Below are 26,687 nucleotides of genomic sequence, written 5' to 3'. Positions count from 1 at the left end.
GTATTAGCCTACCTGTACGTCTCACTATTTTATGTCAACGTGAAATGTAATGTTATATTAGCCTGTTACTGATGTGAGTATTTGTCAAATTATTTGGTGGGTTATGCGACGCAGTTTTACATGTTTAAAACAAACATACTAAAAGTACATTTGAACGAACCCACAGTTTTTGCAAGTAATGGCTAAATATCTTTGTGCAACACATAGGCTTCTAAATTTAACTTCACTGCCACATTCTCAGAAAACATGTGAACAAATTTAGGGGTACAATATCTTGTCACTGGGGCCCCTTACGCAACAAAAATATATTTCTCAATATATTACGTGACAATATATTTCATGTGTCTCCATTTATTGTGAGATTTACATAGTAATATATCATATGATAGGCTATATTATATAATAATATATTATATATGTAAGTTATATATTGCAATATACGGGACAATACTGCAATTATTGCCGTTTACATATATTGAATAAAAACATATTATACTATTTAATATATTGCTTAATATATTGTATATTGAAATATATCCCTCATTATATGATATTATATATTGGAAGAGCCATTGTATATATATGTAAATATATAAAATTATATGTGATAATATACCTCAATGTACAAGATAATATAATCAGATTTATATGGGAACATATGCCTATATTATTTATAATTATCATTATATATTGTATACATGGTAAATATGAAATAATCTAAAGTACAATGTCTGTCATATATTTTAAAATATAATAGATTGAATAAGACATCAATATAGTTCACAGTAACTGAATGAGGTTTATTTCAAAAGCAGCAGCTGAATATATGAATCAATTTATAGCAATAGGTTGTCCATCCATATATTGCTATATATTTTCAAATATATGAGGAAGTTTCTGATACATTGACATATATTTTCTAATGTATTGCAATATAAATTCTAGTATATTGCAATATATTTTTGTTTTATAAGGGGCAGTACCCTTAAAGGGACATCTTTGTACCTTCTTCACCCTTAAAAGGTGCAAATTAGTATCTTAGAGTTGCAATATGTACTTTAAGGTACTACTATGAACCTTTTTAGTGAACAAATATCCTTTTAATGGTACTGCCCCAGTGACAAGATATTGTACCCCTAAACATAAATTGTTTGCACATTTTTTCTGAGAGTGACTTGGTCACAGACTTGATGATAACCATTACTGAAGTAGAAAACAAATAGCAATTTATATCTGTATGTGTAATTTCATCAGCATAACCCACACAGAATTATGTACAATTACGAAAACTTTATTTTTCAAGTGAATCTACATTATCAGCTGTCACATCATATCTGTATCTCCATCTGTAACTTCATTCATATCTATTAAAATAATCTGTACATGACAGGAACTTTTGGAATAATAAGTACACGGCTACATGAAATATATCACACTTCACAAGTGGTTTTTGGATATTTTATAACAAAAGTCTTACATATTGTGCCTTTAAGATCATCAGGAGCACTTGATCATAACACACAGGTGTGATGGATCAGGTTTGGATCTGGACTCTGCAAGTAGGTAGATCTCCAGGAACAGGACTGGACACCCCTGCTTTAAAAAGTATAGCCTACTCTGGCAGTAGACTACTATAGTGCAGTGATGCATCAGACGCTTTCACATTCTTTAATATGCGATGGTACTGAATACCGCTTGGTACCACATGGTAATGCCATGGTACTTTCAATGTTTTAGTGTAACTGTGTTTTAAAACTCTTTGTGGTCAGAAAATTGTATAAAAGTATAACTGCATATTTGTTCAATAATCTTCAATAATAATAAGGAAATCCCGCAGGTTGTTTCAGGTGATTTTAAGTAAATATTCACTTCATAGGCTACAGAGTTTTTTTTTTTTTAAAGGCTCCAAACTATTCAGTGCCTAAATGATTCTGACTCGCAAACCGGTTCGGGACATTTAACCTGTTAGACCCATTCAAAGAACCGACTCAGACATTGTTAGTTCTGATCTAAACAGAAAATACAGGGTCACATGACATTATTTGTGAAATATTGTGAGGGAAAATTATTATATTCCTGGTAATCTATTTGGACAGACAAGGATTTATCAAGTTATCAAGCTTGGTAAATCGAGCTCTCCCAGGAGATGGCGCACTGGGTTGGGTTGACCTGACCGACCACAAGGACATCAACATGCCGAAAATACATGATTCTAGCATGGTTCGAAAATCTAGAGCTGAGAGACATGCAGAGGAAACACCTTTTAGGCTATAATAAAATCAAAATGACAAAATGATTCTTTAATAAACTACAGATGTTTTTTTTTAAATGGTATAATGTGTGTTTAACATAACTGATTACCTGTTATGACCTCTTGCCTGTTTGTTGACTATGAGTGTGGATTACCCTTTAAAATAAAGCTGCATTTGGATCCTCAACCTTCTGTCTCAGAGCAGTTCCGTTACAGCTATATTGCATATTAAGCATTTTATAATGGTTTTCTACGGGAGAAAATGTTGATATAACCTTATTTAATCTGCTTGCCTATACCAATTACCTTTTTAATGTTAGCCTACTGTTAAGCGTTTTCCTCGTCTTTATATCGAGGACACATTAAGCGTCTTATAGGCAGAATAATGCTCACGGTGCCATTGTCTGTTTTGGCAGAATACTGCCATCTAGTGGCAGCAGGTTTTCTTAGACAGCTGTGTGTGTGGATCATGCAAGGCCAAACTGGCGAAATGAAAGTCTCAAAATCCAAATGAATCAAATAGGATCGATCCACAAACGCGTCAATGAATGCATGCGCTTCACTGGATCCACAAATGCACGTTACTCGTTGCACGCACAAATTCTGACCTAGATTAATACAAAATCGAAGTTTTGTATTTACAACTATGTCTCTATTTGTACAAATCTCAGCACAATCATGTAATTCTGTATTTTGCGCACACATGTTAAAAGGCATTTGTTTGTGGATAGTAAAACATGTCTGCAACATTTATCAAGTTCATGGATAATTGTGTGTGCATTTATTAAAGGTGCCCTAGAATGAAAAATGTAATTAACCTTGCCATAGTTAAATAACAGGAGTTCAGTATGTAAATCACATACAGTGAGTCTCAAACACCATTGCCTCCTCCTTCATATTTAAATCTCGTTTGTGAAAAACACCACGGAAAATAGGCAAATCTCAACGTAACACCGAGAATGATGCAATCGTCAGGATCATTAATATGCACCCCCCAACATTTGCATATGCCAGCACATGTTCACTGTCAGGCGAAACTGCGTTTCATACTCTTCCCACAGATAAAACATGTTGGTTGATGTTTATTTATAATCGGATACCGCAACAATTTAATTCAAAGTTTAGTTTGAATTAAAGGGTTAGTTCACCCAAAAAGGAAAATTCTGTCATTAATTACTCACCCTCATGTCGTTCGACACCCGTAAGACCTCCGTTCATCTTCGGAACACAAATGAAGATATTTTTGTTGAAAGCTGATGGCTGAGAAAGACCTCAGATAGGCCTCCATTGGCATTCAGTACATTAATACTCCCAAGACCCATAAAAGGCACTAAAAACGTTGTTACAAAGTCCATCTCACCACAGTGGCTCTACAATAATTTTACGAAGCGACGACAATAGTTTTTGTGCGCAAAAAAAAATCAAAATAACGACTTTATTCAACCTCTTCTTGTCCTCCGTGTGTACCTCCACGACGCATGCGCGAGAATATGACGTAGCGCCGGCGTTCGGGAATCCATGGAATGCACACTTTAGTCCCATTTGAGCACTACGCCGAGACCTAAAGCACGATCAATGTAGAATCCAACAGCTTAGATACTCGCGTCTTCCTCTGCTTGTAAACAAAACGCTTCTGGGTCATGTGTCCGAACGCCGGATCTGCGTCATATTCTCGCGCATGCGTCGTGGAGGCCTGCACGGAAGACAAGAACAAGTTGGATAAAGGCGTTATTTTGATTTTTTTTTGCGCACAAAAACTATTGTCGTCGCATCGTAAAATTATTGTAGAGTCACTGTGGTGAGATGGACTTTGTAACAACGTTTTTAGTGCCTTTTATGGGTCTTGGGATTGTAAATGTACTGAATGCCAATGGAGGCCTATCTGAGGTCTTTCTCAGCCATCAGCTTTCAACAAAAATATCTTCATTTGTGTTCCGAAGATGAACGGAGGTCTTACGGGTGTCGAACGACATGAGGGTGAGTAATTAATGACAGAATTTTCATTTTTGGGTGAACTAACCCAGTTTGCTTAGCCCATTTCACCACGGACAGTTTTTCAAACCTGGGACAATATCAAGCAGGCTTTGCTCAACGTCCGACACTGAAGAAAGGGACAATTCCAACCATATACCTGCAAGCAGTAAGTGATTTTATCCACTTCTTGACTGTCTAAACAATTTCTGATTAAATTGAAAGTTTCTTAGAGAGACAACATTAACGATAATATCCCTGTTGTTGTCTAGATCCAACGCAAGATGCTACAGTAACAATAGGCACTGATATTACTATCATCACTACAATCCAAGTAGCTAAATGGCTAAATAAATCGACTTTTAAATCAGTACTCTACTGTCAAACTCAAACGTTACTGTACAAACAACATATTTAAGCGCTACCCAGTTCAGTTTGTGATTCAAAGTGAAGAAGATATCATTGTAAAATCATACAGGGACTTTACAATAATTAGATGCCCCTAAAATGCTTTTTATACGAGATGCGAGTTCAGCGCGGACGACCACCGCCTGCGCATCAGCATTGAACGTGCTTCGTGCTTTTTGTAGCGCCCAAATGATTTCCGCGATTCAGAAAACGCGTACAGGACCACAGAATCCATTCATAAAAACGAAATGTCAAAGTCAATGGATGGCTCAGACGCGCGTTTTACTATTGAAGCACGCGCAACGCTCGTGGTGCTCTGCTCAATTAATTCACACAGAGACAAAATACACATGCAGGATTCATATTTAAATAGTATTTTTGCCGTTTAATATTCACATACACTAGTCCATATCGCGATTTGATTGAAGTGTAGGCTACTGACTTGCATTGGATTTATTCATCCAAAATTTGACAAATTCCGTGACATTCCGCGTTAAACGTTAAATTCCATTTTTATGACTGCATTCCGCTATTCCGTGCGCATTTTCTGCATCGCGGAAATCATAGGCGACGAGCATTGAACCATTGAGCATTTCATTTGAGAGAAACTAAACTATCATCATAACATACACAGAAAAAGGTCTAAGGCAGGGGTCTCCAAACTCGATCCTGGAGGGCCACTGTCCTGCAGAGTTTAGTTCCAGCCCCAAATAAACACACCTGAACCAGCTAATCAGTGTCTTACTAGGCCCAAGTGAGACACTGGCTGTGTTCGAAATCGCCCCCTATACCCTTAAATAGGGCACTATTTGAGTGAACATCCATTTTTAATGGTGTCCGAAACAATAGTGGACGTCTTTGAGTGCACTTATTCAATCCCACCATGCACCGCAATAACGAGTGTACATTAGATGTACGCGCTGGAGAATATGCTTGTTCGATGCCCGATCGGCGTATGACAGCAAAGTCCCGCGAGAGCATTTCGAGAGCAAACGAGAAACAACTCCTTTTGCATTTGAAACGTTCTCTCACTCAACCAGACGGTGTACTCTCAACGCACTGAGAGTCGCGCACTGAATGAATGAACTTACCGCTGTCCGATTCGCCCTATGTACCCTCATTCTCCATTACTCCACTACTCCAAAAACGAGCCAACAAGCTTAAAGTTAACCCTATAACTCTTTACTTGTGTGGCACTGAACTTACTTGGAAACGGGAATAATAAAGTAACTAATAAGCATTTAATTAAAAAAAATAATAATAATATTTGTAGTAGGCCTATATATTTCATACTTTATAGTAGGCTACTATTAATATTATGGGCGTCAGAAGCAAAAAAAAATGTCGGTGGGTCCTTTAACAGAAACATTTTACTGGAGTAGATGCAATTTACAAAAAATATATTTAAATATATCGGCTTGTTTAAACGTCTGGTTGAGGAAGACACACCTACGGAATACACAATCTTCATCAGCAGCAATAGTGTAGGGGTAAGAGGCTTGACAATAAGATTTGACGCAAATCGATCAGAGGTTCGAATTCGCCTTTTGCCAAACTCGCACTGATCCTTTTTTCCATCATATATCAGATCGGAAAGGATTTTATTTTCTATGAATATGAAGAAAATATTAGAAAAGTGAAAATAAAGCTACTAACGCGTTTAATCAGTGTTTATCAGGGTATGTAAACAGACGTGCTCAATTAGAGACGATACAAGTGAGTGGGCCCAATATCATTGGTCTTAAAAAGTGTGTGAGTCGATGCCATCTCCTGGCGAAACGCGGGAATTCATTCAATGCACGGCGCGACTCTCGCAGTGCATTATGGGTATTCTCTAGCCGTCGAGCATACATCGGTTGCAAACTCGTTATTGTGGTGCATTGTGGGATTGTATGAGTGCACTTAATAACGTCCACTATGGTTTCGGAGACCACTAAATGGCTGTTCCCTCAAATAGTGCCCACAGCTGAATCAATCATCCATCCATCTTCCGAACCGCACTGGTCCAGCCCAATATCATGCATACAGGTATAAATTATCCTATTTAAGATGATTATTATATTGTTTGATTAAGGTTACATGCTAGTTTCCGTAGCAGAGTTCAGGATAAATCTTTTCATTATTACTGGAGCTGCCAAACAGCAAACACAAACTGCAAAAACGGCTGCCTTTCCGGCGACTTAGTGTCCGAAATCACTCACTCGTTTTCGAAGTGGACTATATCAGTGGACTAATGTAGGGAATAGTGAATGAGGGTATAGGGGGCGATTTCGGAAACAGCCACTGATTAGCTGGTTCAGGTGTTTTAAAAGGGTTGGAGCTAAACTCTGCAGGGCAGTGGCCCTCCGGGACCGAGTTTGGAGACCCCTGGTCTAAGGCAACCCGTCAAAATAAAAGTTTGGATTTTTTTTGGAGTAGGCTATCTTAATGTAACAATTTTAACAGTAGGCCTAACCTGTTGTGCACTTTGAATGTACAAAAATTCAAGTGTTTGTTTAATTTTCATTGGAATAAAAGATAAATGTTTAGATTAGATTAACAGAAAAATGTAAATAGCTACATAAAACAAATAAATATATATTTTGTTAAAATTTTAATAAATTACTGTTAAATTATTCAAGTTTAAATTAATCAGACATGCTTTTTGGTTAATACAATTGTATATTGCCATATAGAAAAAATTAAAACAGAAAAAAAAGGAATTTGGAATTTTTTTTAATGGAATTTGGAAAAAAGTTAAACCGATTTCATAGGGCCCTACAGATGAAAATATCATGCATCTGAAGTTATAATTAAATACGGAGCAACAGTGCGTATAATATATTTATCGTTTTAAATGGCGTTCACTCAAGGACCTGAGTAGATGACACATGCGCAGTTTCCAACAGGTACACACATTTTTGGTTGAAAATTCTTATGTGTGTAATAATTACTTTCAGTTTAATAACATAAAAAATATTTTAAAGTTTAGAATTAGACAGCCTTGTGTTGTGTAAACAATTGTGCAGGGAAAATTACCACAAATGACCACCTAGTGTCCAACCTACTCTAATACTGTAATAACCCGTTTACACGTGAACAAGGGATATACAGCATGATGAAAGCAATTATTTATAACATGTACAATGTTATAAAATATAATAAAAATTGGCCACAACTATGGGACAAGGTCAGCAATCATCACAACATAGGGCCCCATTCCTGTATTTTGCTTGGGGCCCCCAAATCACTAAATCTGCCCCTGATGCTAGCCTAGTTATCGTTTAGGCTGAAGTTCTGGTATGGACGTAATGATTTTGCAGGTTCCTAATTAAAATAAAGACTTAACTTGCCATTCAGAAGCGTTGATTTCCAATCTCAAAACATGTTGTTGTTCCTCAAAATCTGCATCTTCATCAGAAACAGGCTCAAACATATAAGGTTGAATGCCTAATCTCTCCATTGTATAGACGTGCCTGCTATCATTGAGCCGCAGTGAAACAGCCAATCAGAGTAGAACTCTGCATTAATATTCATGACCCTTCCAAATAAGGCAAAAACAGACCATTTCATCCTGGAGAAGATTTCTAGAGTTGTAAATGGACCTGAAAAACCGTATCTGGACAATTATTGACCTTAAATAAGCCATATACCCTCTATGTAGATACCAGAGAACAATTTAAAATGTTGTTTCAAATCATTCTAGGGCACCTTTAATCATTTTGAGTCTGAAATCATCCCATAGTTAACTGCCCCTGAACAGAAAATATTTCTTAATATAAAGTTTAGGATGTTCAAACTTGTTGCCTTTAGACATCATCCACAATCAAATGCAAAATACTTTTACTGCTTCGTTTCAGTTACAAATCCTGTAACTGTATTCATCAAACTAAAGTTGTTATAAGTTTAGTCAGAAAGAGGTGCTTTATGATGCCATTTAATCACAACAAAACATCAGGGCTTGTTCAGTGGTTTCGTTGCAGGAAGATGAAATAAAGTACTGGGTTAAAGTGCAGCAGTCCTTTCTTTATTAAACAAAACTAAACAAACTACTCATGGAATACTACTTAAAGACACTCGAACAGAACAACCAAACGTCCTAAGACAATATCATATGATGTATAGCTAGACGAGAACAGACAAAGAACTGAACAAACAAAACACAGGGATAAAATAGCCTACAGACCAAACCAATGAACAAAATGACTAACAGGTGAACTTAATTAAAGGGTAACTAAACCCGAAACCAATTATTTTTAGTTAATGATCTGCGAGACTGGGGCTTTTTTAGTGCTGTTCATTGATTCGAGTAAATGTTTTCACATTTGGGTATAAAGTGTTATACAATATATGGTGTAAAAACCTCTGAGTGCTGCTCTCTTAAGGATGAACGGTGGCTACTGCAGTTGAAATTTCCTATTGGACGTTGTTGGTCATCGTGAAGTAATTTGGTTCGTCCAACGGCTCACTACCCACGCCCTTGGCACCAGCTCAGCACGCCCTAAGAAATGTTTTCCTGCATTGATCACATGAGAACGGCTTCACTCCAGTATGAACTCTCATGTTACATGATGTAGAAACATTATGGATGAAACTTGCTTAGGTCAGTGGTCCCACTCCCTCTTGCGCTGCTGCTTCGCTAGCATCGTCGGCATCAGGAGTTAAGACCAAAGTTTGAGCCAGCGGCTCGAATTGATAAGGCTCTGGCCTGTGTCTACAGACAATTCCCCCTCCTCCACTTCAAGTGAAGGTGGGGGAGAAAAGTCCTCTACTTCGAATGACCGCTCTGTTGCAAAACTACTGGCGTCACTCCAGTCATTCTCCATCTTTGCGAGTCAGACAGTTGTCAATCAATCCGTCACTGCAGGTCTCAGGTGCACGCCCCCCCGCTCAGCCCCACCCTCGGTTCGTCCCCTCTGTCTCCCCTGGGCTCTGCCCACTTTTCCAGCATTTTTTCAAATATTGCCAGATGGTTAGGCTCTGAGCTGGGGTTGAGTTACCCTTTAAGCTACACACAAAGAAACTATAGGTCAACATACACAAGCCAGGAACAGTAACAGAACAGAACCGAGCCGAACCGAACCAAACCAAACCAAACCAAACCAATATAAACGTTTCAGTACACCCCCCTCTCGGAAGGCACGTCGCTGTGCCGTAACAATAGTCCAACTGAGGAGGCTTAGGTGGGGGACACAGAACAGCAGGGACATTGGTCAGGCAGGGCCAGGACGGAGACAAAGGTGCAGGGCAGAAACAAAGGAAGGAGGCACCAGGCTGGAACCCCAGCAACAGTCCCAGGACAAAGCTTCAGCAAGAACCAATGAGGTTAATTCTCGTGTTACACAGCACGTTTGAGCTTCTGCAAGAACCAATGAGGTTCATTCTCGCGTTACGCAGCACATTTGAGCTTCAGCAAGAACCAATGAGATTCATTCTTGTGTTACACAGCATGTTTGAGCTTAAGCAAGAACCAATGAGGTTCATTCTCAAGTTACGCAGCACATTTGAGCTTCAGCAAGAACCAATGAGGTTCACTCTCGAGTTACACAGCACATTTGAGCTTCCGCAAGAACCAGTGAGGTTCATTCTCGAGTTACACAGCACATTTGAGCTTCCGCAAGAACCAGGGAGGTTCATTCTCGAGTTGCACAGCACATTTGGACTTCCGCAAGAGGTTTGATCTTGTGCGCCAAACAGGTTCGGTTGAGTTTCTGTTTGCTGATCAATGTTTATATGTGTATAAAATCCATAGACTATAACAAAAATATGGACATAGTAGTGTCCGTGACATCACCCATAGGTTTCTAAAGAGAGTTTCTGAAGCCTAAAGTGCGGCCGTTGCCATCTTATCACTCCCGGATAACCGAAAAGTGACAGCAGTGGCAATCCACCTGTCACTCAAGTGACCACACCCTTAATTATGCAGAATTAAAAAAAAAATATTCACCCCCCTCACAGTTGTCATGAAGGGCAAAATTAGCTGTATGGCTCAAAACCACAATTTGTGCCAGGCTGTAAAAAAAAAAATTATGTTGTAAATTTGGGCATTTTAACATGGGGCTCAATGAGATTGTGCCAACAAGCTTAAAGTTAACCCTATAACTCTTTACTTGTGTGGCACTGAACTTACTTGGAAACGGGAATAATAAAGTAACTAATAAGCATTTAATTAAAAAAAATAATAATAATATTTGTAGTAGGCCTATATATTTCATACTTTATAGTAGGCTACTATTAATATTATGGGCGTCAGAAGCAAAAAAAAATGTCGGTGGGTCCTTTAACAGAAACATTTTACTGGAGTAGATGCAATTTACAAAAAATATATTTAAATATATCGGCTTGTTTAAACGTCTGGTTGAGGAAGACACACCTACGGAATACACAATCTTCATCAGCAGCAATAGTGTAGGGGTAAGAGGCTTGACAATAAGATTTGACGCAAATCGATCAGAGGTTCGAATTCGCCTTTTGCCAAACTCGCACTGATCCTTTTTTCCATCATATATCAGATCGGAAAGGATTTTATTTTCTATGAATATGAAGAAAATATTAGAAAAGTGAAAATAAAGCTACTAACGCGTTTAATCAGTGTTTATCAGGGTATGTAAACAGACGTGCTCAATTAGAGACGATACAAGTGAGTGGGCCCAATATCATTGGTCTTAAAAAGTGTGTGAGTCGATGCCATCTCCTGGCGAAACGCGGGAATTCATTCAATGCACGGCGCGACTCTCGCAGTGCATTATGGGTATTCTCTAGCCGTCGAGCATACATCGGTTGCAAACTCGTTATTGTGGTGCATTGTGGGATTGTATGAGTGCACTTAATAACGTCCACTATGGTTTCGGAGACCACTAAATGGCTGTTCCCTCAAATAGTGCCCACAGCTGAATCAATCATCCATCCATCTTCCGAACCGCACTGGTCCAGCCCAATATCATGCATACAGGTATAAATTATCCTATTTAAGATGATTATTATATTGTTTGATTAAGGTTACATGCTAGTTTCCGTAGCAGAGTTCAGGATAAATCTTTTCATTATTACTGGAGCTGCCAAACAGCAAACACAAACTGCAAAAACGGCTGCCTTTCCGGCGACTTAGTGTCCGAAATCACTCACTCGTTTTCGAAGTGGACTATATCAGTGGACTAATGTAGGGAATAGTGAATGAGGGTATAGGGGGCGATTTCGGAAACAGCCACTGATTAGCTGGTTCAGGTGTTTTAAAAGGGTTGGAGCTAAACTCTGCAGGGCAGTGGCCCTCCGGGACCGAGTTTGGAGACCCCTGGTCTAAGGCAACCCGTCAAAATAAAAGTTTGGATTTTTTTTGGAGTAGGCTATCTTAATGTAACAATTTTAACAGTAGGCCTAACCTGTTGTGCACTTTGAATGTACAAAAATTCAAGTGTTTGTTTAATTTTCATTGGAATAAAAGATAAATGTTTAGATTAGATTAACAGAAAAATGTAAATAGCTACATAAAACAAATAAATATATATTTTGTTAAAATTTTAATAAATTACTGTTAAATTATTCAAGTTTAAATTAATCAGACATGCTTTTTGGTTAATACAATTGTATATTGCCATATAGAAAAAATTAAAACAGAAAAAAAAGGAATTTGGAATTTTTTTTAATGGAATTTGGAAAAAAGTTAAACCGATTTCATAGGGCCCTACAGATGAAAATATCATGCATCTGAAGTTATAATTAAATACGGAGCAACAGTGCGTATAATATATTTATCGTTTTAAATGGCGTTCACTCAAGGACCTGAGTAGATGACACATGCGCAGTTTCCAACAGGTACACACATTTTTGGTTGAAAATTCTTATGTGTGTAATAATTACTTTCAGTTTAATAACATAAAAAATATTTTAAAGTTTAGAATTAGACAGCCTTGTGTTGTGTAAACAATTGTGCAGGGAAAATTACCACAAATGACCACCTAGTGTCCAACCTACTCTAATACTGTAATAACCCGTTTACACGTGAACAAGGGATATACAGCATGATGAAAGCAATTATTTATAACATGTACAATGTTATAAAATATAATAAAAATTGGCCACAACTATGGGACAAGGTCAGCAATCATCACAACATAGGGCCCCATTCCTGTATTTTGCTTGGGGCCCCCAAATCACTAAATCTGCCCCTGATGCTAGCCTAGTTATCGTTTAGGCTGAAGTTCTGGTATGGACGTAATGATTTTGCAGGTTCCTAATTAAAATAAAGACTTAACTTGCCATTCAGAAGCGTTGATTTCCAATCTCAAAACATGTTGTTGTTCCTCAAAATCTGCATCTTCATCAGAAACAGGCTCAAACATATAAGGTTGAATGCCTAATCTCTCCATTGTATAGACGTGCCTGCTATCATTGAGCCGCAGTGAAACAGCCAATCAGAGTAGAACTCTGCATTAATATTCATGACCCTTCCAAATAAGGCAAAAACAGACCATTTCATCCTGGAGAAGATTTCTAGAGTTGTAAATGGACCTGAAAAACCGTATCTGGACAATTATTGACCTTAAATAAGCCATATACCCTCTATGTAGATACCAGAGAACAATTTAAAATGTTGTTTCAAATCATTCTAGGGCACCTTTAATCATTTTGAGTCTGAAATCATCCCATAGTTAACTGCCCCTGAACAGAAAATATTTCTTAATATAAAGTTTAGGATGTTCAAACTTGTTGCCTTTAGACATCATCCACAATCAAATGCAAAATACTTTTACTGCTTCGTTTCAGTTACAAATCCTGTAACTGTATTCATCAAACTAAAGTTGTTATAAGTTTAGTCAGAAAGAGGTGCTTTATGATGCCATTTAATCACAACAAAACATCAGGGCTTGTTCAGTGGTTTCGTTGCAGGAAGATGAAATAAAGTACTGGGTTAAAGTGCAGCAGTCCTTTCTTTATTAAACAAAACTAAACAAACTACTCATGGAATACTACTTAAAGACACTCGAACAGAACAACCAAACGTCCTAAGACAATATCATATGATGTATAGCTAGACGAGAACAGACAAAGAACTGAACAAACAAAACACAGGGATAAAATAGCCTACAGACCAAACCAATGAACAAAATGACTAACAGGTGAACTTAATTAAAGGGTAACTAAACCCGAAACCAATTATTTTTAGTTAATGATCTGCGAGACTGGGGCTTTTTTAGTGCTGTTCATTGATTCGAGTAAATGTTTTCACATTTGGGTATAAAGTGTTATACAATATATGGTGTAAAAACCTCTGAGTGCTGCTCTCTTAAGGATGAACGGTGGCTACTGCAGTTGAAATTTCCTATTGGACGTTGTTGGTCATCGTGAAGTAATTTGGTTCGTCCAACGGCTCACTACCCACGCCCTTGGCACCAGCTCAGCACGCCCTAAGAAATGTTTTCCTGCATTGATCACATGAGAACGGCTTCACTCCAGTATGAACTCTCATGTTACATGATGTAGAAACATTATGGATGAAACTTGCTTAGGTCAGTGGTCCCACTCCCTCTTGCGCTGCTGCTTCGCTAGCATCGTCGGCATCAGGAGTTAAGACCAAAGTTTGAGCCAGCGGCTCGAATTGATAAGGCTCTGGCCTGTGTCTACAGACAATTCCCCCTCCTCCACTTCAAGTGAAGGTGGGGGAGAAAAGTCCTCTACTTCGAATGACCGCTCTGTTGCAAAACTACTGGCGTCACTCCAGTCATTCTCCATCTTTGCGAGTCAGACAGTTGTCAATCAATCCGTCACTGCAGGTCTCAGGTGCACGCCCCCCCGCTCAGCCCCACCCTCGGTTCGTCCCCTCTGTCTCCCCTGGGCTCTGCCCACTTTTCCAGCATTTTTTCAAATATTGCCAGATGGTTAGGCTCTGAGCTGGGGTTGAGTTACCCTTTAAGCTACACACAAAGAAACTATAGGTCAACATACACAAGCCAGGAACAGTAACAGAACAGAACCGAGCCGAACCGAACCAAACCAAACCAAACCAAACCAATATAAACGTTTCAGTACACCCCCCTCTCGGAAGGCACGTCGCTGTGCCGTAACAATAGTCCAACTGAGGAGGCTTAGGTGGGGGACACAGAACAGCAGGGACATTGGTCAGGCAGGGCCAGGACGGAGACAAAGGTGCAGGGCAGAAACAAAGGAAGGAGGCACCAGGCTGGAACCCCAGCAACAGTCCCAGGACAAAGCTTCAGCAAGAACCAATGAGGTTAATTCTCGTGTTACACAGCACGTTTGAGCTTCTGCAAGAACCAATGAGGTTCATTCTCGCGTTACGCAGCACATTTGAGCTTCAGCAAGAACCAATGAGATTCATTCTTGTGTTACACAGCATGTTTGAGCTTAAGCAAGAACCAATGAGGTTCATTCTCAAGTTACGCAGCACATTTGAGCTTCAGCAAGAACCAATGAGGTTCACTCTCGAGTTACACAGCACATTTGAGCTTCCGCAAGAACCAGTGAGGTTCATTCTCGAGTTACACAGCACATTTGAGCTTCCGCAAGAACCAGGGAGGTTCATTCTCGAGTTGCACAGCACATTTGGACTTCCGCAAGAGGTTTGATCTTGTGCGCCAAACAGGTTCGGTTGAGTTTCTGTTTGCTGATCAATGTTTATATGTGTATAAAATCCATAGACTATAACAAAAATATGGACATAGTAGTGTCCGTGACATCACCCATAGGTTTCTAAAGAGAGTTTCTGAAGCCTAAAGTGCGGCCGTTGCCATCTTATCACTCCCGGATAACCGAAAAGTGACAGCAGTGGCAATCCACCTGTCACTCAAGTGACCACACCCTTAATTATGCAGAATTAAAAAAAAAATATTCACCCCCCTCACAGTTGTCATGAAGGGCAAAATTAGCTGTATGGCTCAAAACCACAATTTGTGCCAGGCTGTAAAAAAAAAAATTATGTTGTAAATTTGGGCATTTTAACATGGGGCTCAATGAGATTGTGCTCCCTTCTGGAGCCTTAGTGGCCAGTCGATGAATTGCAGTTTAAGTTATATCTGTATTGGCTTCCAGAGAAACTCGGGGAGGTTGCCGCTTGTAAAAAGCCCACATTTTATCCTTTCATCATAAGCCGCGTTTCCACCGCAGGAACTTTCCCCCGGAACTAGGAACTTTGGGGGGGAACTCGGTGTGTTTCGACCGCAGGAACCAGGGTCTAAATGAAGTTCCGGGTAAATATTTCCCCCTCCAAACGGCCCTGCTTGCGAGGTGGTACTCTTTAAAAGTTTGCGAACTTTCGGGGGTGGGACTTGGGCGCTGAACATGCTGATTGGTTGAGCTCTCGCAGCATTTTTTTTTTTCACCGCCATATTTACAAGTATTTTGCGAGGTGGGTTCCGTGGGTTCTGCATTCAGTAAATATTTTCTTTGCAGCAATGGAGTTCAACAAAAAATTCGACCGATGGACCGACGACGAGGTTCAGGCTTTATTGAGCATATATGCGGAGGAGGACATCCAGCGGGAACTGGAAACAGCGACCCGCAATGGAAAGGTATACCTGAAGATATCGACTCGGTTCCAGTCACACTGGAAAACCGTGCAGAGAGAAGTTGAAGAAATTAAGACAAGATTACAAGAAATTAAAGGATCATAACAACCGGAGCGGTTCCGACCGGCGTATCAACAAGTGGCATGACCGCCTGGGCGCGTTGTTGGGACACAGACCGTTCTTTTCTGGCGCAGCGGTAACGAAAGACTCGGCTAGTGCGTTGTTGGAAACCATCCAGGAATCCGAGTGGGTTGAAGGTAAATATCTCATCTTGGTATCATCTATTAAACTCGTTGCAGTGTTTAAACTCGTTGCAGTAACTTTTTTCAACGTGCTTTTCCAGACGTAACGAGTGGCCCCAATGAATTGCAGGCAACGGAGACCAGCGTGTTTTCCCCCGCGGTCACCAGTACGTTAGCCCTCGTCCCTTGTCTCCTGCCGAAACACACACACGCCGAGGTATAAAGCTGACAAAAATGTGTATATATTTAAAAACTGATGTGTAATCCATAATGGTTTTGAGTAGTTTTGTTGTTTTTAATTGTAAACTTAAATTGCCCATGATAAAAATTGCACACTGGGCATTGTTCAAGCTGGGCAAACAATTTTTCATTATTTGTAGTGAAAACACTTTAAATAATTAATTGATGGTTTCTATTGTTTCATGGTTGCCTTGTGTATTAATTTCCATGTGTTTCTGTGCAATTTTTCTACTTAGAGAAAAGGAAAAGGGACTGTGACTTTCTTGATGCACTGAGGGACATGGAGGATGCTAACCGGGCCGTCCTGCAGCATGGACAAGAACAGCGTGACCAATATTCAGCTGTTACTTGAGAGCCAGGCCGAGGAGAAATGAGGAGGCAAGAGCTGGCATTCCACCAGTCAGAAGCGGAAGAAAGCTGACGGTAGCAGAGGGACTTTCAGACCGGGTTTCTGTCTGTTCTTGGACAGTTTGTCCAGTCGTTCAAGAAGTAGCCACAATGACCAGCCGCTTGAATGAAGCATTTGCACTACCACATTTGTACTTTATATATTGTACGTGTTGGCACAGCTCTTGGACAGGTTACTGAAAAATACACTTTTTTTTATATTGTTGTTTTCACATTTTATATTTTCATTTTATTGTTCTAGTAATTTATTTGTCTTTGCACACTTTTATTTTAATTTTGTAAGAACTAATCTGTCTAAAATAAAGTCAAATGTGTAAAATGTCACTGTGTCTTTAATTTCCACATTCTAACTATATAACCACATTCTAATTGTATTCATATAGTGTAGGAAGCAAATAAAAGGGCTGCTGCTCGCAAGTCTTTCTGAATATGCACATAAACATATCTAGAAAACCCAAATATTATATTTTTAAATGTATAACTATGTGAATGTAGTATAATAACTTATAACCACAACTTAAGTGAAGCCATAAGTGTGGTCCTGCTTCATTTCAAATTTGAGGAAGAAGTCTCTAAAATTATGCATTTAATGAAGCATATTGTAATACTAGTCATGTGATTTTTTTTTTGTGAATGTTAAGAGATGTTATTGTGATAAAAAATAAAATACTTGCAGTCTAGTACCTAATCTTTCAACCGCTTAATTCAGTCTATTGTTTTCATTCAATTAACTTTTCACACATCTGTCATGAATGACTGAAACCTCATTATCCTTTTATAGAAAATATTTTGTTTTGGAATTGAGCTATTAAAACACATTCAGATTTTGGATTGCCCATCATCCCATTTTGCATTAAAATTGTCAAACCAGGTGAAAGTGCACGTTTAAATAAGCAGTGTTGGTAATGTGTATACCAGCAAAAGCAGCACTGCTTGCATCACCTCCACTTGTTATTGTTGCTGACAGTATCGCGCAAAAGTGATTACTGTCCGTCGGTGACTGGGAGAAGCAGTCGCGCGCATTCCCACGTCTCCGGACTAATTTGCCTAATCTCCCCGGTACTTTAGACCGCGGTGGAAACGCAGATTGTAGCAGGTCTGGGGGAGAAAAAGTTCCTGGGAAAAAAGTTCCTGGTACAAATAGTTCCGGGTAATTTCGGTGGAAACGCGGCTATATAAAGTAATCAAGTCTCTTCAGAAAATTTTGACTAAATCGCTCAATTCATAAAGGTGTTTTCTGTGTCTTTTGTAGCAATTATGGGCGCAGACATATAGATGAATTAATCTTCCAAATTATTCAATCAAATGAACATCCCCTTCACAAAGCCCAATTCAGCTCCAGACCCCAGGAAATCGAGAGAGATGGAGGCTCGATTCTGCCCGGAGCTACCAGTTGTAGTTAATAATTACTCGATTTCCTATGGACTTGTGACCAAAACTTACACAAAGAGGACAGAGGACTCGTTGTGATCACAAGACAAAGAAACAACCAGATCTCTGTCTTTTCAATGACCAGTAAATGAACTCCACATGACACAGCTAAAACTCCCAGCAAAACTCACAGAAACTGTTACATATGGAGTGCATCAAATCACTGATTATTGGACTTTCATTCAAATAGCCTTCGACATAGCTTGTTAGTGTGTTTACAACTGATACACGTGACTATTATGCATGTATTTTACTCCCAATTCATGCAATTATGTAACTATTGAATGAGCGGATGAAAAGGCACTGTGTTTTGATATTGTTGTGTTCGTATGGATATAATCCAACAGATGAGCTGAATGAAATCTTTATAGAATTGATCATGTCCTTATAGTAAGAAATTAGGTCTAAATTTACTCCCTGCTTAAGAGCAGGAAACTCATTGCTGTAGATGACCCAATTTTATGGGAGGGGTGGAGACACAGTCTCCCCTGAAGCCTAATTGGCCAGAACCCATCCAGGGGATGGGCAAATATTTGAGTTTAATCTCAGAACACGAACAAAGTGTTCAGTTCACGTTTTAGTCCAGTTCCAGTTTAGTTCTGTTCAAGTTAGCTCAAGTTCGGTTCCAGTTCGGTTCGAGCTGGTTCGCGGCCTGTTCGCAGTTCAGAGATGAGCTAAGTCCTAGCAGTTTGACCAGAGTTGAGTTCTGAAAGGAGAGCTCCCAGGAGACGATCTGACGATCATGGCAGACCAAGATCAGAGAAAATGGGTTCAGCAACGATTTCATTCAGGCCATCTGTCTTTCTCTCACTTTCCTTTCCTTTACTTAAAGTTTATTTTCTTTCCGTTAAGTCTCGGGTTCTGTTAAGTTCCGCCGCAAAAGTTTCTCAACAACGAGTCTCCAAAAGCGAGCTTCAACTTCAAACAACGCCCACAAGACTTTCATCCAGCCGCCAACACGCCACGTGATTGGCTTCCCAAGACGATCCAAGACACGACCAGACCTTCAGCGAATCAAAGACCCGGGAAAACCCCTTGTCCAGCCAGGAAAAGGGAACCCCCTTTGTCAGACGACACACGAGACACAAACGCAAGTAATGCCTCTTGATTCCAAGCTGAACTGGTGCATTAGATCAAATGTAATAACCCTGCCTAAGAAACGTTAGGAGGTTAAATTACTGATCAATGATTTCTTTAGATCATGTGTCATAAATGCATATATTGCTTAGGATTTCATAATTTCTCTCTCTTAGAACTTATTCTTTCCTCACCTTCTTCCTTTCTGCAACGTGTGTGAATGTGCGAGTGCGTGTGTTTATGTTAGATATTAGTTTGATGTGTTAGAGTAATCAATAAAGTTCCGTTTGTATTCAAGGATAACTGTTCTTGTGTTATGTGCTTATCAATTTAATGTCTTGAACTGCCGATCTAAGTTACCTGGCTGTTAAATAGTGTTTCACTATTGTTCGGATATTAATATCCGCTGCAGAGTTGATATTTACGGCCCGTTCAAATGAACGCTGGAAGAATCATTTGCTCGGCTGTAAAATATAGACTCTCAAAATTCCCTATGAATTCATTAATTCATTCATTTGAGCTAAATATAGGCCTACATGTTTCCCTTTAACAGAGCCCCCTTTAAGTTCTTACATATCGGCGGACGAATAAGTTAAGGTGTAAACATTAATTCTGAATTATTTATAAATTATAGTGTCATTCGAGTCTTTCATTTTAATTCAATTCCCCGTTGAGTTATTATTTTATCTGACTCAGTCGCTACAGTTTGCACACCCAGAAACGTGTCTGACGCGGCGCTGCTGCTGCTGCTAGGTGACGTAGTGAGTGGAAGGCCATGTTACACACACATTTCATGTTAAACATAAATATTTAGCCTACTGATACAGCAAAGACAACGTCGGCAGTATTGACGGCAAAATAGGCAACAGAATATTTCGTTCTGTATTGACAGGTGCAATATTTGAAAATCGATAATTATTATTGTTTTTTAAGAATTACAATTATATCTGCATTTCTATTCAATCATGGAAGACAAATGTAATACGATTTACACAAATTGATAATGATCATAAATATTTGTTGAGCATCAAATCCTCATATGAGAATGATTTGTGAAGGATCATGTGACACTGAAGACTTGAGTAATGATGATAAATTCAGCTTTGATCACAGGAATAAATGACATCTGAAGTACATTTAAATATTATATTATTTTGAATTGTAATAATATTTTACAATATTTATTATTTTGTAAATATATTTAGACATAATCTCATCAAATACACAGACAGACTAGATGTGTAGAGGGCAGAATTATTTTGGCAGGTCCATTTTTTTAATGCTGACGAAATAATACTGGACCTCTGGAAACCTCTTGCCTTCTACAGTCACAGTCTTCTCAGCCAACACACTCCATAGCAGAAATCACCAGCAAGAGTGTGATGCTTGTGAACCTGTACAGTGGAGCTGGGGAGGGCTGCATAATTTCGGCAGGTGTACTGTTGTAAAATTTATACTATATTTGATATGTAATGGCAGGTGTAGACAGCAGAAATTAGAATAATTTATGTACAGAACTAAGCAGAATTGATTGCATGTGGGATTATATTGCACTAATAGAAATGGAAAAGCTTATGAAAATTGTTTATGAACAATTTTTTTATATAAAATGTGTACTTAATAAAACATGTTGAACTCAAAAAAGGCTAGAAAATCAAAGCAATAAATCTAAACAAATTTTGTTCTACATTTGAGGTTGATATCTCAAAAAGTGAGCTTTGAGATTTGATTTGGGCGCAGTACCAAATCTTTTCCATTAGATACCAGCAAAGCTCCACTGGTAAACATGTGAGATTAGTATTTGCAGTACAGTATAATTTCTCAAATTACATGCACACAATTTTTTAGTACACATACCACACTCTGACATCTGCACCAACATAGCCTAGCCACACAATTATAGCTGCATTTAATGAAGCTACAGTATATAGAGCAGAAGCAGAAAACAGGAAAAAGCAAGTATTTCATAGTCCAAACCATGGGAAATTGTGCCATCTGGTAAAGAATAATATTTGATTTTGAAGCCTATTAACAAAGACTGCATCATTTTATAGTTAAAATAGCCTTTGGTTAAAAAAATAGCAGTTTTAAGGGTTTCAATGGGGATATTTTGACATTAAGACCCTACAAGTGTAACTGCGTTTAAATATTTAGGAAAGGATATAAGGGTGAAATATTACAATTCCAATAAAAATACTCACTTCCGCAAAAAAATGTATGCAGTTGGCACTAACATGGGGACATTTTTTAAAAAGAAAACACAAAAATGTCCTTAAGATGTTCACTCAAACCCAATACAACAACAACAAAAACACCATAGGCCTACCCCTAAGTGGAGTATTCATTTCAGTTCAACTTTTACTTTTCACTATTTCTTAACGCTTTTTTTAACGTTTGATGTTGTTATCGTGCTGTAACTTTGGTGGGAAAAATTGGTTACAAGAAGCTTTGAAGAGGTAACGTATTATGTATTATTTATTTATTTGTTTTATTCGTCAATTTTTTATTTAATTAAAAAAATACAAAACAATTCAGTATGTTCTCAAGACATTTAACAAACAATGTTTATCAGCATAGGGACGCAATAACTACATAAAATAAATACAATTAAAGCTGCGAGCAGCGATGACGGGCCCAAGCCGGTGGCACCGCCACGCCGGTGGCATCAGCTTAACTGTGCACGGCAGGCAATAGGCATTTAAAATGGGAAAACATAAAAGGACTATGTCAAAGTCATCTGAATTCACCACATTAACTGCAGCTGTTGGTGCTGCTATGACCACAAACCACAACAGCCACATCTATGAGATCAATTAAATTTATATAAATTTCATGTCAGATTATGTCAAAGGTCAAATTGGAATGAGTTCAGAATACCATTCGAATGCTGATGTTGTTTTATTCTAACACTTCTCTTCATGTGTTTTTGAGCTACCTTAGCTACCGTTTGTGCACCAATCTTATGCACCATAAAACATGCTTTCATTTCAATATGGGTGGTCCAATAAAATTTTTTTAATAAAAAATGTATAAATGGAGCCAAATCACAGAAACTGCAAAGATGATTTTAATATCAGTGTCAGGTAAGAGTAAGATGCGTGTCTACATTTTATGGAAGTTTATTATAAATAGCCACTTTTATAAAATCATGTGAAATTTATGTTTTAATACATTTATATTATATCAGTAAATAATTAATTTAAAGACATGTGCATCATACGTGATCTTGGCAAACACATCACATGACGTTTTTATTTCAAGTGATAGTTATTTGTGATAGCCTATATGAAAGGGTTAAATTATGATCAAGAGAGAAAGTCACACACACACACACACACACACACACACACACACACACACACACACACACACACACACACACACACACACACACACACACACACACACACACACACACACACACACACACACACACACACACACACACACACACAATGATAGAGTGAGAGTGAGGGGGAGGGGAAGGACTGAGAGAAAGGCACACACACAAACTCACAGGGTGAGAGAGAACCCCCCCCCCCCCCACACGCACACAGATAGAGAGGGGGAAGGGGAAAGACAGGCAGATGGCATTCCATAGACTTAATGGTTTGTATACTGTACAAACTGTACATTCTATCCCCCTACACTACACCTAAGCCTACATATCGCACACACACACACACACACCATAGCTGTCAACCCTCCCGTTTTTTCCGGGTTTCTCACGTATTTTAGCTCTTTTCCCGCTGTCTTCCCGTTTTAGTATTTTCCCGTAAAATATCCCGTATTTTTACGTTCTGATTGTGTTAGCTCAGAACACGCAACTATCTGGTTTAGTGCCAGAAGACGCGAATGAGAAGTCGCGCGCACTGTGAGAAAATTTTCCATGCACTCATCCGAGAGCGCGCACACGTCTCTCAGCGCGCAAATATTGAGTTCTCTTTCAAGTCTTGCTCTTGAACGGACAAACTCACGCAAAAAGTATGTCAACATATTGATGAGTATTCTAGCAGACATAGTCTGTATATGGCTTAAGTAAGCTTTATACAGTCCAGAAAAGACAGCATATTGTAAATATGTGTTGTATTGTCATTTTTTATGAATGAAGGCCAGAAACATTAATGACGTTACATTACAGTATAACTGAAAGCTCCCAATTTCAACATTTATTAGGCTTTAAAAAACAACTTTTAATTTAAGTGAACTTAAAAAAATCTTTACATAAACCCAAAATAATAAATGTTATATTTACCCATGGCCTTCCCTGTTATACAGAAATGTAATAGTTATCAAACCTTCCTTAACTGCATAAATAATAAATGAAATATAGATGAATCATCATTAAAGCTACAATTTTCTCTGTTCCCGTTGTTCTTTGATGAACATTAATGACAGGCATCATCAGTGCTACTGTCACTTTAAGAACAGCCGCGGGTCTCACGCGCGGTCCCGCGCATCTCATTTCCTCACAACTCTTTAAAGTTCATTTAAGACGTTATTTAACTAATTTAAGACTCTAATATGAGAATACTCAAAATCCTCTGTGTTATTGTTTGTTCAAGAGCAAAAGAGAACTCGATGTGAGCAGGAAACTGACGCGAGTCTATCTATGCATCGAGTGTGTGTGTGTGTGTGTGTGTGTGTGTGTGTGTGTACGTGTGTCAGTGTCAGTGTCCCTTGATTAGCTGACATGAGACGCATCCACACAGACAGGACACTGACACACACACACACACACACACACACACACACAGACAGGACACTGACACACACACACACACACACACACACACAGACAGGACACTGACATACAGCGCGCTCTCTTGTGTCTTGTCGCGCTTGGAAGCATTTACATGAATAGGAGCGTGATCATGTAACGCTAAGCAAAAATGGATATAAAAACGGACGCTGTGTTATTTGCGTTAAATATTTTTAATGCGTTAAGCTTCCGTTTCACGTTGACCGAGTTTGGTGGAGATTGAATAAATCACCTACGAGGAGAACGTAAAAACTCAGACCCTGAATTATACAAATATTCACGTTCAAACAAAAACTTTCTGTGAAAAAAAGACACTTATAAACAGACACTTGTAGAAAATAATGTGAATTTTGTTTTAAAATAAATTTGAACTATGTCAGTAAATAATGAATTTAAAGACAAATGTGTAAAAAGTGATCTTTGCAAACACAGCACATGACCTTCTGTAAAGCACATGTATAGAAAACACACTCACACTCTGTTTTAAAAAAGAGTTCTGTCTGAATGAGTACATGAAATCACGGCTGTCAGGTGATAAGAATTGGAACTCAAATGTCATTTAGAAAATTAGTCCTGTATTAGTAGTGATATAGTGTCATAGTTCATGTCCACATTAACCACTACGTTGTAATACCAGTGTAATACCCATGTCATCATACACATTTGTGTCCTCATAAATAAAAAAACAAGCACAGAGAGAGAGAGAAAGGGAGTTTCAAAAATAATACAACACTGCCACCTTTTGGTTATAGAGGGGAGGGCACACAAACAGCCAAAAACATTATTAAACTTTGACACGTTGCCATTGCAACAGTATTGGAAATTTCAGAAATCCATTCATATGTCTATATCTGCCATGTTTTCACATTATACTGATGAAGTTTGAAGTCAATCGAGTCAAAATAAGACAGTGATTTAAAGCATTTTTTTAAAAAAGTGACACACTTCCTGCTGCCAGTTGGTGGCGCTATAACTTTGACTCACAAACGTCATATCCTTGCGATCGGCTTCCTACAACAAACACACAGCTGAAGTTTCATCCAAATCAGTCAATGTTTGCACAAGTTATAACACACTTCCTGTTTCCCTTTTCTCGCCATAAATTCGTTGCTTCGCCACGGCCAAACCGATTGAGATATCAAAAATCCGCTCGCAATTTAGCATCCTGAATATCTTGTCTTAATGCTGACCGAGTTTGGTGCCGATCGAAACAATGGCCTCGGAGGAGTATATTAAATTCCAGAGCATGCGTTTTCCGAACAACCCATAATAGCTCACTTCCTGTTGGGCTGACGCATAACTTAGAGCACGAAAGTTGTTCAGCCTGATGAGATCTATATGTGTACCGAGTTTCATACATGTACGTGCAAGTGTGTTTGATATATGGACCAATTTTTTCGTAGGGGGCGCTGTTGAGCTCCCCTACCACGCCCGGGTACCAGCTTCAGCCCGGCTCTGATGGCCACAGATTCCGATGTATCTGCAAAGTTTCAAGAGTTTTCGAGCATGGTAAGGGCCCCAAAAGTGCCCGAATAGTCGATAAGAAAAATAATAATAATTAAAGCTGCGAGCAGCGATGACGGGCCCAAGCCGGTGGCACCGCCACGCCGGTGGCATCAGCTTAACTGTGCACGGCAGGCAATAGGCATTTAAACAGGAGAATATTTTAGAATCGCTCGAATATGCCACATTTACCGCAGCAACTGGTGCCACTATCACCACAAGCCACACCCATGATGTAATTTAAATCTAGATTAATTTTAATATCATAGGATAAAATAAATAAAAGTTATATTTTCCTGCTCAAAATTTTGTAAGTCCAGAAGGCCAGTATTTAATTCAAGGTGTTTGTAGTTCTTTTTTACTTATTCACACTAAAGTAGGGATGAAACGGTATGGAAATTTAACATCACGATTATAGTGACCCAAATTATCACGGTTATCAATATTATCACGGTTTTGTTCAAACAAGATGAAAGTGTTCAAAAAGAACAGATGCACACACTTAAAACATTTCAACAAGTTTTATATTTGAAATTAAACAAACAACAAATAACTAAAGCAGCTCTAAGCACTTTTTTAAGCTAGATTCTGTGGGATTTCTTTACTTAATGGCCGTCGTCAATAGCAACGCATAACGCATAAATAATAATAATTTGTCGTAAATATAATCTCTAATATTATCTCTGTAAATATATTCTCAATAAATATTCTCATCAGTGTTCAGCTACGATGCATTTAAATCAAGCATATTTTGTGTTAGAGCCCAAACAGTATCCAAGTGAAATAATGCATATCCATATTTCCATATGATTTGACAGTTTATTTTATTAAATATCAAAATGTGTGCATCATACCTGACACCTAGATGAACACTTTACAGTCAGTTTTATGAC

Source organism: Gobio gobio (genome assembly GCF_949357685.1).
Source record: "Gobio gobio genome assembly, chromosome: 23".
NCBI classification, from domain to species: domain Eukaryota; kingdom Metazoa; phylum Chordata; class Actinopteri; order Cypriniformes; family Gobionidae; genus Gobio; species Gobio gobio.
This window is presented reverse-complemented; position numbering follows the sequence as displayed.